Genomic DNA, 11,768 nt, shown 5'->3' with positions numbered 1-11,768 from the left:
TAACAGAAGTATGATGACTGAGGTAGGGAATGCCACAGATTAAAATTGTAGGGTTTTGTAAAATTATAAAAGATAATGTAAGAAGATTATTTAAATTTGTGTAGTATACATGAGTGTTTCGAATTTTATTTCTTAAAACACTATTTAAAGCTATGATAAGGACTTCTGTCTACCCCTCTATACATTAGTGAAATGAAGCCTTTATTTTTATATATTTTCTAAAAGCTATTGTTGAGGAACTCTTAGATGCTAGAGTCTAAAATTTGGGAAGAAGGTACACCGGAAGATAGACTTGGTACTTACTTTCTAAGATTTTATAGAATAATAGAAAAGAAAGTGTTAAGATTCTCAAGTATATTATATTTATAAAGTATTTTGGGTGTTCTAAGAACTAATATAACTTCCAGTTGGTAAGATCTTTGTATATGATATAACATGTAAATTGAACCTTGAAATATGAATATGAATTGAGTGTAGAGAAATGGGAGGTGGGGAGTGCTGAAAAATGGATTGAGACAAGAAGTAAAATACAGGGCCTTTTATGATATTTAGGGAACAACATTTAGCCAAGTGTTGCTGATACAGTCCATATATGTGCGAGAGTAAAGGGGAATTAATTTATCTTTTATTCAGTGAATATTTATTGAGTAAATATTATATAGGAGGTAACATCCTAGCTGCCAATTAACAATAGTAAATGAAATAAAGTCCTTGTTCTTATTATGTAGAACAGTGGAGGAAGACAGACAATATACAAATGAGTAAATATAAAAGGTGTTTTGGAGGAAAATTACACAAAGAGGACAGGAAGACAGTTTGCAGGTGATTAAACTTTTACAAAGGGTGATCGAGGAAAGCTTCTCTAATAAGTGGCATTATAGCAGAGACCTGAAGGACATGAGAGAGGGACTCATGCAAAAATATGGGGAAGAGTCATCAAAGCAGAAGAAACAGTAGGTGGAAATGCCCTGAAATGAGGACATGCTTGGAATGTTCAAGAAAAAGTACAGAGACTGGTATAACTGAAATATTGTAATAAACTGGAAAGTGATGGACGATGAGGTCAGAGAGGTGAGGCAGAGAGAGGAGATATAAACATGTAGTACCTTGTGGGTGGTAGTAATTTAGGAAGCCATTGGAGGGCAATGAACAAAATAGTAAGACGATCTGACTCTCATTGTCAAGGGACACTGCAAATATCATGTTGAGAAGAGTTAAAGAAGGTGGGACAGAAGTAGGTAAAACAAATAGATTTTTAAAGTTATTTACTTGGAAGATAATGGTGGGTCGGAGATGGGCATTGATGGAGGAAGTGATGAAAATGGTCAAATCGTGGAAATACATTGAACTTATAGGATTTTATAATGGGTCAAATATTGGGTAAGAGAGAAGTCAGATTGACACCATTTTTTTTTAGCCCAAGCAACTGAAAGAATGGAGTAGTTATGCACTTAGATGAGGAAGACTCCAAGAAGAATGAGTATTTATTAGGCAGCCAAATTGTCAGTTTTAGACATAAGTTTGAGATATGTAACTAAGCAGTTATTTTGAATAGATAGCTAAATGTATGGGTCTAGAGTTTAGGAAAAATGTCTGGGCTGGAAATAAGAATTTGGGAATCATTAGGAGATAAATGATATTTAATGACCTGTGACTAGTCGTGTCTACTGAGAGTAAAGAAAAAGGCCTTGGATTGAGCCCTGAGGTACTATAAAATTTAGAGGCCAGGGAGAGGGGAAGAATAAGCAAAGGAGGGGAGTGCTAGTGAGGCAGGAAATAAAAGACGAGTCAAAGGAATTAGCGTTCCAATAACTAAATGAAGCAAAGAGAGAGTAACCACTGTGACGAATACTTTTAAGCAATTTGAGAACTTAAAAATGACCACTGGATTTGGCATTGAAAGTAATTAATGACCTTGACAAGAGCCTTAGACTGGTTATAATTAAAACCTCACCAAATAGTTCAAGAGGGAAAAGATGAAAAAGAGTTAGTAAAGGTTAAACACTCCTCTAAGAAGTTTTGTTGTCAACGGTGGAAAAAGGAAATGGAACAGTTGCTGGAAGAAGAGATATAAACAACAAAAGTTTTGCCCAAGATGGGAGATAGGTTAGTCTAATTGTATGTTGCTGACATGGTCCAGTTGAGAGAGAAAAACTGATGAGATAGAAGAAAGAGGGAGAATTGCAGAAGTGATGTGTTTGAGTAACGATGTATTTGACTTCTAGATAAAGTCAAGAGGGTTGGTATCTAATGCACCAATGGATGAGTAGGGAAAGCAGACTGTATTGGTACTAATATTTACAGGTAAGTAGATGTGGTAGTAGAAGCTTATAGAAATTCTTTCTAATTGCTTTTTACTTCTCAGTGAAATTGAAAATAATTTCATCAGCTGAGAGCAAGACTGGAAAGGAGGTGGCTATAGTGGTTAGAAAAGAGAGAAGATTTGGAAGAGATCTCTAAAGAAGTAGGAGAAAAAATAAAATTTATTTCCCTAAATGAATCGTAGATCAGGACAAAATGTCTGAGGTTAGCAGGCAGGCATTTAAAAGTGATATCATTAAATAAAGTGTGTATGTTTCTCTCTGATATGATTGCAGAGTCAGTATAGGAGGAACATTGAATTTAATCAAATTTAATTTTGTAGAATTAGTATGATGTGAAAGGCACTATGATGCATGGATGGATTCTAAGCAAGGGTAAGGATGTGGGGGATATAAGTATAGAGAAATGGTGATAGTATCCAAACATTCCAGTTTCTGAAGTATTATTAGAGTTCGGACACAAGGGAGACTGAGATTTAGAACCTGTGAGTATAAAGATGTTGTAATTATTGGTATTTGATAAAGTCTAGTTATTTTCATCAAAGTGAGTAGTCAATATAAGAAGGAAAACAAGATCATTTGATAAGGAGGGAAAGAAATTAGGATAAAATGATTTATTGTAAAGAATAAGGACCGTGTACTTAAATTTTGTAAGATGTTCTGAAACTTTTAAAAAGAAAAGTGTCATGATCAATACTTTGAAAGGAGTAATCAGAAAGAAGCATGGAAGGTGAAGAGAAACAGGTAGAGATTGAAAGCAAGAGAAAAATATTAGTCTGCTGAAATAGTTTGGGGCAAAAATTTGAAGGCAAAACAGGAAAGATTGGATTGTGCTCTGTTCTCAGTATAGAGAAAGATGAACTTGATGCATTGTCCCAAAAATTTGGCATTTAAACTAGATACATAGACATATAGATAAACAATTTTGATCTGATGTAGTAATTGCTATGCCACAGGTAAGAACAAAATGTTATGTAGACACAGAAACAATTGGATAACTCTGATGATTCTGCTACAAGCTAAGATGAAGGATAAAGGAAAAATATCCTTGAAGACATAAAATGTTAGGAAAAAAATGAGTGATAATTTTCTGAGTAAAGTAGATAAAATTGGTTATGCTAAGTAGAGAGAAGAATAAGTTTGAAGTCTAAGAAAAATAACAATCATGACACGTCGAGTATATAGTGTTGTTTTGGATTAACTTGAGCTAGAGCTGAGACAGAATAGGAAAAAGGCTAGAATTAGAAGGTGAAGGCAGTTATGAAGGACTTTATATGTCAAGCTAAGGAATTTGAACTTTTTTGTGTATATAATGAAAATTCACTAGAAGGTTTAAGTGTAGATTTTGAGAAATTTCATCTGTGAGTATGCATATGTATATATGCAGTGCGTGTGTGTACATGTGTCTGTTTAAAACAGTGCATGATGTTTCTTTTTGTGGATAAGTCTGAACTGATTTGGTCACATTTTGATTTCCCATGAAATGAGTGACAACATAAAGCTGGATTGAAGTTACAATCTTAACTATTAAGTAGAGTAAAACTATTAAATAGAGTCAAACTAGCCTTCTGGTAATCCAATTGGAAAACATTGGCTTCATCACTATTACACTTTAACAACTGAACATGATGTACAATTATGTGATAGGAGCAAAATAAGAGCTTGGTAAATAACGTCAGGGGTTTAGTTTCTCTAATTCAGTTCCACATCGGTATAGTGGCAGTGTTGGGGATGGACATATTTGATAACTCTAAGGTATGTTCCATTCTAAAAATGTGATGGCTCCATGTTAAGAAGTAAAAAGAGAAACTGTAAGTAAAATTTCACTATGAACATCCATGTATTAAAATATAAAAATGGGTATACTCTTTTTCCAACTCAGGAATAAAATGTAACATACAGTTGCCCAAAACAAGTTGGTCAAAATGCTAGTAGTTCAATATCTAGGAGGTAAACAATTATATCAAATGTTAATACATCTATGCTAATTTTCAAGGGTAGTAGCATGGAACATTGCTGTCTAGTCTGGTTAGCTTTAATTTTGTTAATGTTCAGTTCTTCCTGAATTTATTTCATTTGATTTCAGATTTGTAAACCAAAACTTTAAAACAAAACCAGCAAATTTTTCCTCTGTTTATATGTTTATGTAATTTTTGTGACAAAATGTTGTGACAAAACCACAGCTTTCAGTGGATGCATGAGGTTTAAGTGGTTTCATCTCAAACTGAAACCAGATGTAAAAAACTGGTGAAGTGACCAAATGTCATATTACAAAACCAAAACAAAACCACTGCTCAGTGTCTTCGTCTCTGCAAAGGACCAAAATGATGTGTTTCAAAGATCAGCAAAGGTCTGAATGAAATTTGTCTTCATTGGGAATTAGAATTTAATCCAAGACCAGCAGCAAATTAAATCATCAAGGGATTTGAATGAAATATTTTCACTGTAGATTTCAGAAGAAACTATTAACTGTTGACCAAAGTCATAGAGCCTGACGATTATTCATGTTGAGGTATTTTCACTGTGCTATAAACACCATATTCATATTTATTTTAATACTCTGCTTCTTCTCTATCCCCCAGTGAGACTACTCTTCTGTTTTTCCCCTTATAAGTTTCATTATAGCTCATCACAAATGATCCAGCTCAAATTTATTTATAAAATAATACTTGCCACAAATATTCTACTTTTTCTTTAAAAATCGTCTAATAATCATGGAATCCTCTTATTCTGTAAATGGGAAAATATAGGTCACAGATTAAAAGATTTGTTAAAGTCATACCATTTACTGGAGGTTTTAGTTCCTCTAAATTCCCAGAGTTTTAATTATTTATGACGCAAACATTATTTATCATAACTAGAGAAGAGCACCTCCCAGTTTATGAACACTGAATTTGTGAACAACATAATCCCATGTTGAACGTAGTGGATTCTACCTATTAAAAATCCTAGGATGTGAGAAATATTTCCTGAATGCCACAATCTTTTCTCTACATTGGTGCTTTCTTGGTAGGTCCAGAAGTATGGGAAGGAGCAGCACTATTTTTAATGTCTTTAAATAGTTCCAACATCTAAAACTAGCCCTTTTAGTTCAACCAAAGATTAGCAAGATAAGTTTTACTGTTCTCCGGATATAAATAAAGATTTCAAAATAGGTAATGACAAATCACTTGGAATCCAGTAGTGACCTAGGAGAAAAAATAATCTAGTAGCCTAAATTTTTTTCATAACAAATAAATATACATATATTCATATATCATATAAACCAATAACAACTAAAACTCAGAATAGTAAAAAATTTGTACGCAGTCACTCAGGATATAGCTAAGTTCAGAATCAAACATGTTTCAGTTCTAAGACCAGTGTCATTCCCTCTTCACCTACTAGTGTTAATAGCATTGCCAACAGATTCGGTTTTCCAGGCCAAGGCTCTACTACATCTCATCAATGCCCTTTCTACAGTGGTGATACATTCTTTTTAAGGTTTTAACTGGTAAAAAGTTCGAAAAAGGACAAAATAATTGTCTCCTCTCATGAACAGTTTAAAAACCTCACCAGACATGGCATGGAATTAGGACACTTAAGCAGCATCCCTAGATGAGTCAGCCTTCTTGCTCACATCCTGGAAGCCATGTTGTGATGTACTCAGGATGTTGTTGAGTTCTCAAACACTCTCTAACTATCAGTCATAGGTAGCTCCCAAGTGTTTAATTTCCTGACTTTCCCTAAGGGGGATTGGCTTTAATATATAATCTTTCATTAAGTTATCAGATTTAAGTAAACACCAAGGTTGACAATACTGAAGGACATAAGTATTTAAGGTGATTGCACCACTGACATGAAAAGAAGTCACATATAAGGTTTTCAGGAGCAAGGATTAATAGTTTAGATTAATAAATTGGACTATCATCTCTTCTATAGTGATCTTTTCATTCTCTTAATTTATAATTTTAATGAGTACCATTATCATTACTTATTTTCACAATTATTCAAAAACTATAGAATCATACCTGCATTCTACATTCAGCAGCTTATAGTCTAGTAAAGATATATTGATCACCAGGTGTCATGCTAGGCTTTGACAATACAAATTTATTAAAAATTTTTCTTGAAGAGATTTATATAATAACAATTCCAGAATACTTAGAAAACAAGCATAATTACAACTTGCATTTTAAATTAATCTAAGTAAGAGAATTAGCAAAATAAGTAAAATCTTACTTCCAGAAGAAAAAAAAAATTGGTTGCAGAGATCAGATGGATAAAAATGTGGTACATATATACAATGGAATATTACCTAGCCATAAGAAATGATGAAATACTGCCATTTGTGACAACATGGATGAATCTTGAGATTATCATGTTAAGCGAAATAAGTCAGATAGTAAAAGTTGATATGTAGGATATAAATCTGAAAGCAACAAATGAACAAGACAAACAGAGACTTGTGTACACAAACAACAGTTTAGTGGTTATCAGCAGGAATGGGAAGGAGGAAGGTAAATAAGGGTAAAGAGAGTCAAATATATGGTGACGAAAGGAAATTTAACTTTGGGTGGTGAACACACAACGCAATATGCATACGATGTCTTATTGAATTGTACACTTGAAACCTATATAATTTTATTAACCAATGCCACCCCAATAAATTTAATTTAAATAAATAAATAAATAAATATAAATCCGACATGGAATGAACTGAAAGAATAATATATTCTGAAAAAATAAAATTTTCCCATAAATACAATAACAGTATCTTCTTTGCCTCATTTGATATTTCTATAATTTATTAGAATTTGTTAAAAATCTATCCATATAGCCCTCAATACTTTTCCATTTCAATTAGGCTAAAATAGGAATCCTTACCCTCTTCTACAGGAACTCAAACAATGCAAACTTTGTATACTTTCCCACCAATCTTATTTCCTTCCAACTTTACCTTTACTGTTTTTGTTCTAGCCATTATAGATTCCTTTTTTTCCTCACATACCCTGAATTTTTATCTTAGAGTCTTTACATAGATCATGCCCTATGCTTGGAAAACCCTTTTCTCTTTTCTATCATTTGCTAATTTCTTCTAATTTCTTCTTCTCATTGTATCTCAGCCAAAATGAGTATTTTTTATATAAAATATAAAATTTTTATATTACATATTATATATAAATTTACACATAAATTATATATAAATAAATATATTATATATATAAATTGTATTTGCAGAGGAAGAGCTCAGAAAAGAAATTATTTTCCTCTTCTCCATAGAGAAAAGACATGCTGCTGTGTTGCTAAGGTCTGAGACCTTCTGACTTTAGAATGAAGGCAAATAGTTTTTATGGGGTGTTAAGAGCTGAGTTTCTTTCTGATGACAGAAAATAAGCTGAAAGATCTCTTTTATTTGTAAGGACCTAAATGAGAAGTGTAGACTTGGTGGAGATCTGGGGAAAGATATGGATAAATAGCACTGGATCCCAAATTTGAATATTTGAGTCACATCCAAAGAGCAATTCAGGTATTGGCCAGTGACCTGCAAGTATCAGAACAATGGCCTGGGAGGAATAACTGGGCAGTATTCAGTTGCATAAGTCTATGCAGGTCTTGGGCAGTAATTCCAGGAATGCCTCATCAAGGGCAGATCAAATGATAGTCACAATTCTGACGATTCAAATTCGTGTTTGACCTTAATATATCACTTTATCCATACATATATCATTAATTAAAGAGATGATTTCAAAGACTTTATAATTATTCAGAACCTCTACAAACCTCAAATTCTTGACAAAACTTTTTTCAGTTATGCTGCTTTTATCAGTTAGAGCAACGTGAACTGGAAATTCCTTTGTCTTTGTCTTTTTCTGTCTTTGTCTTTATTTGTCTGGCTTATTCCACTTAGCATAAGCAGAATGTCCTCAAGGTACATATGTGAGGTGATGGATATGTTAAATAACTAGTTGGAGGAATCTTTTCACAATGCGTACCTATATCAAATCACCACTGCATACTTTAAATAACTTACAATTTTGTATGTCACCTCATAAAAATAAAATTTAAAAATATATATTATAAACAAGAAAACAAAACATTCTTTGAAGGTTGTTGTAAGAATTAACTGGGTAAGGACAGAACAGTACTGGGCACAGGGGAAGTGCTCAATAAAGGTTAGTTACTATTAACATATATCAGAAAGGAAAACATCCATCCCTTAGTAGATAAGATTGTGCATACTGGTTTAATTTCTGGTAAAAGAAAAAAAAAGACGTTTAGAAGTGTAGGTGAATTTTTTAAAATTAAATAGGAAAGATAAATCTATAAAGCTCATAAAAATTATTTTAAAAATTTTAAAACATATTAGTCATAAGGCAAATGCTTGATAAACTTGATTACATTCAAATTCGGAATTTATGTTCATGACAGATGTGGACAAAGTTAATAAAAGTTAATAAAAGAGTAAAAATCCAAGAGGAGATATTTACAACATCTAATCCTAATAAATATGTTTAGACTGTAAAAAGAGCATGTAAATTTATTAATATTAAAATACATCAAAATAATGACTTCAAATAATTTAAATGGAAGAAATTATGCTCTAAAGTCTGCGAGCCGGCGAATTCTTTTAAATCTGAATAAGATCCAACAGCTTTGAGAATTACAATTATTAAAGAGGATGTAAAGTTGTAAATCTTTACAACTATAAAAATACTACTCACTAAAAATTGAGATGATGGAAGCAAACAGAGAAGGTAGAGACAAATGTACACTAATTTCTCATATCTTAAAACATTTGGGAGACAGTAGATAATGTTCAAAACTTGTAAATTAGGAAACGATTTTAACTAAGGAATAATTGTAATCAGAAAGTAGCTACCCAAATTATCAGAAAAGCATGAAAACAAAAGAGCACAAAACAAAGTAAATGTAGTTATAAAGTAGTAGAGATTAAAATAAGCGCTGAAAACAAAATCAGATATAAAATTAGAAATCATAAATATGGAATATGTTGCTGAATTTCCAAAGCCTGCCACATCTACATTTTTTAAATAAATTTATTTATTTAAACTAGTTTCAAGTATACGGTACATTGGGTAGACATCTTTAATGTTCATAAACCACTCCACATTTTTTAATATACTTTCTAGCCTACATTCTACATCTATGCAATATGTTCCCTGTTTCCTACTCTACTGTCAGTGTCTTGAGAGCTGTTGTAGTGTTTGATTCATTTTTGTGCCCAATTCTGAGCACAAAGTGAACACTAAAAAACAAATCTTCATTTTAAAATTAATGTATATATTTAGAAGCATACGTGCAAAAGACTAAAATATCATTTAAAGTTGATTAAATCCTACTTCTGATGCCAGGATTTTGAGGAAGTTTGAAGAACAATTAAGAATAACATGTTAACCTTCACCTCAGGAGTTGTTTTAGGATCTCAGTAGGGAAAAAATGACACATTCAAATTAAGTAATTGGAGGAAGGTTTCAAAAAGGGATCTTTGGCAAAATTATGGGTCTAGTTTAGGGAAAGTAAAAAATAGCTCAGTACCATAGAACTAGTAACAGTGGAGCTCTGTTACCATCCTGAGTCCTGTGGGAGTGAAGCGAGGGATCAATTTTCAGTAGAGAGAGAAAAGGACACCTGACAGGACCTGTGACCTTCTATCTAGAGAGCCGGTAACAACTTCTAAGGAAGAACGATCATGGGAATAAAACCCTGATTTTACTTTCCTTGCACTCACGGAATCTTCTTTAAGTACCATTCAACAGTCAAAACCGAAAGAATGCTAGAGGGCGAAGGAGCCAGCTGATGGAGTTTGCAAGGTCAACTTCTCTAAGCAAAGCACAACTAGAAAAAAGTGAGTAGAGGTCCTGGAGCAGCTAAGGAAAGATATCGAGCACAGAGACTCTCCTTCTCAAACCTACAAAAACATGGTTCATGGAAGTTGTTTTTCCATGGTAGGCAGATAAATATTTGTGTATTAATGAATACCTTGGGTTGATTCTGAACTTCTATCTGACTCATAATTGCAATCTCTATCTTCTGTCTATCTAATATCTTTTCAAATAAAACAGGGAAATTAGTCTATGTGATCAGATAAAGAGTTCTCAGCCATGAGTCTTATTCTGTTTTCACTGGTTTAGAAAATTGGGTCTATGATCTAGTTTCTGGTCAATAAAAACTAAGTCATGAGTGACTGAGATAGTTTTCTATTCAACAATAATATTATGACCAGGCAATTGTCAGCGCGGCAAAGATGGATTTTTTTGGATATCCGAAGAAGCACCTGAAGAATATCTTCTCTGTCTGCTTTTAGGGTAGCCAGTCCTCTGGTGCCAAATTTTACATTACCCTTTTTACCTCATCATCAATAAGGGCAGATGTTTTAAGTTGAAGATCACACAAAAGCCAAAATATGCTCAACTTTAAAAGACAGGATCAAACTTTCTCTGTACTGTAATACATTTTTTCATACAGAGACATTTATTTGGAGATGCATGCTTTTTGTTAGAAAATACCATCAAATGAACTGAAATATTATCTTGGTCCCTCTTAGCTGGTTAAATTTGAGCTCTGCAGAAACATTTTCAACAGGTCTCAAGATAGGCAGAGAGTGTTGTGTAGAAGATATTCTCACCAAAGAATTGAACTTTAGGTCTCATGCTAAAAGAGGTAGTATGCCATGATATCTTTCCTTTCTTTCTCTCATTTTTATAAAAATTCACATAAAACATGTGTTTCCGTAGTCTAGTAATTTCCTTTTCCCATCTACCCAGTCATGATTTTAAAATTTCTATTTCATCATCTAATTTCTTACTTACCTTTTTTATTCTCAACCTCCATGGCTTATCTCCCGGGATACAGATCTGGAAAGTTAAGAGATTCCCGAAGAACTCCACGTCCTGAATGAACATTATAGCCCCACACTGCTCAGTCATTGGTTGTGGGCCACCCTAGGACAGAGTGCAACCTTGGGCAAGTGAGCTCTTCCCAGCTGAAGCTGGGCTTTTTAGTAGCATCACTCCCTAAAAAGTGGATTTGAGTAATATAGTATCTGCTGCACCAATAAATCACCTCATATCATTTTATTTCTTTAATAAATCTCAAGTTCATCCACGTCTTTGTGTCCTGAGGTGCACCACTATAGTCCATCACTAACATTTCCCCCTATACACCAGCTATATAAAAGATTTCGCTATATCCAGTATATCTCCTAATTTATTTTTCACCAAGCTATGTAATCTTTACAGTCACTTATTGAATTACAGTCACTCTCTTCTCTGCTTATTGATTACAGTCACTCTCTTCTCTGCTTATTGATTACAGTCACTCTCTTCTCTGCTTAAATACTTTCAATAGACTCTTATTGCCTTTACATCAGTTCTTACTGTGACCAATAAGGCTCTAATGACCATTGCTCTGCATGTCTCTTCTCTCTGAAGAGACATCCTGAAG

The sequence above is a fragment of the Pteropus vampyrus genome, unplaced genomic scaffold (genome assembly GCF_000151845.1).
Source record: "Pteropus vampyrus isolate Shadow unplaced genomic scaffold, Pvam_2.0 Scaffold14, whole genome shotgun sequence".
NCBI classification, from domain to species: Eukaryota; Metazoa; Chordata; class Mammalia; order Chiroptera; family Pteropodidae; genus Pteropus; species Pteropus vampyrus.
The sequence above is the reverse complement of the archived record's forward strand: the minus strand, read 5'-3'. Positions refer to the sequence as shown.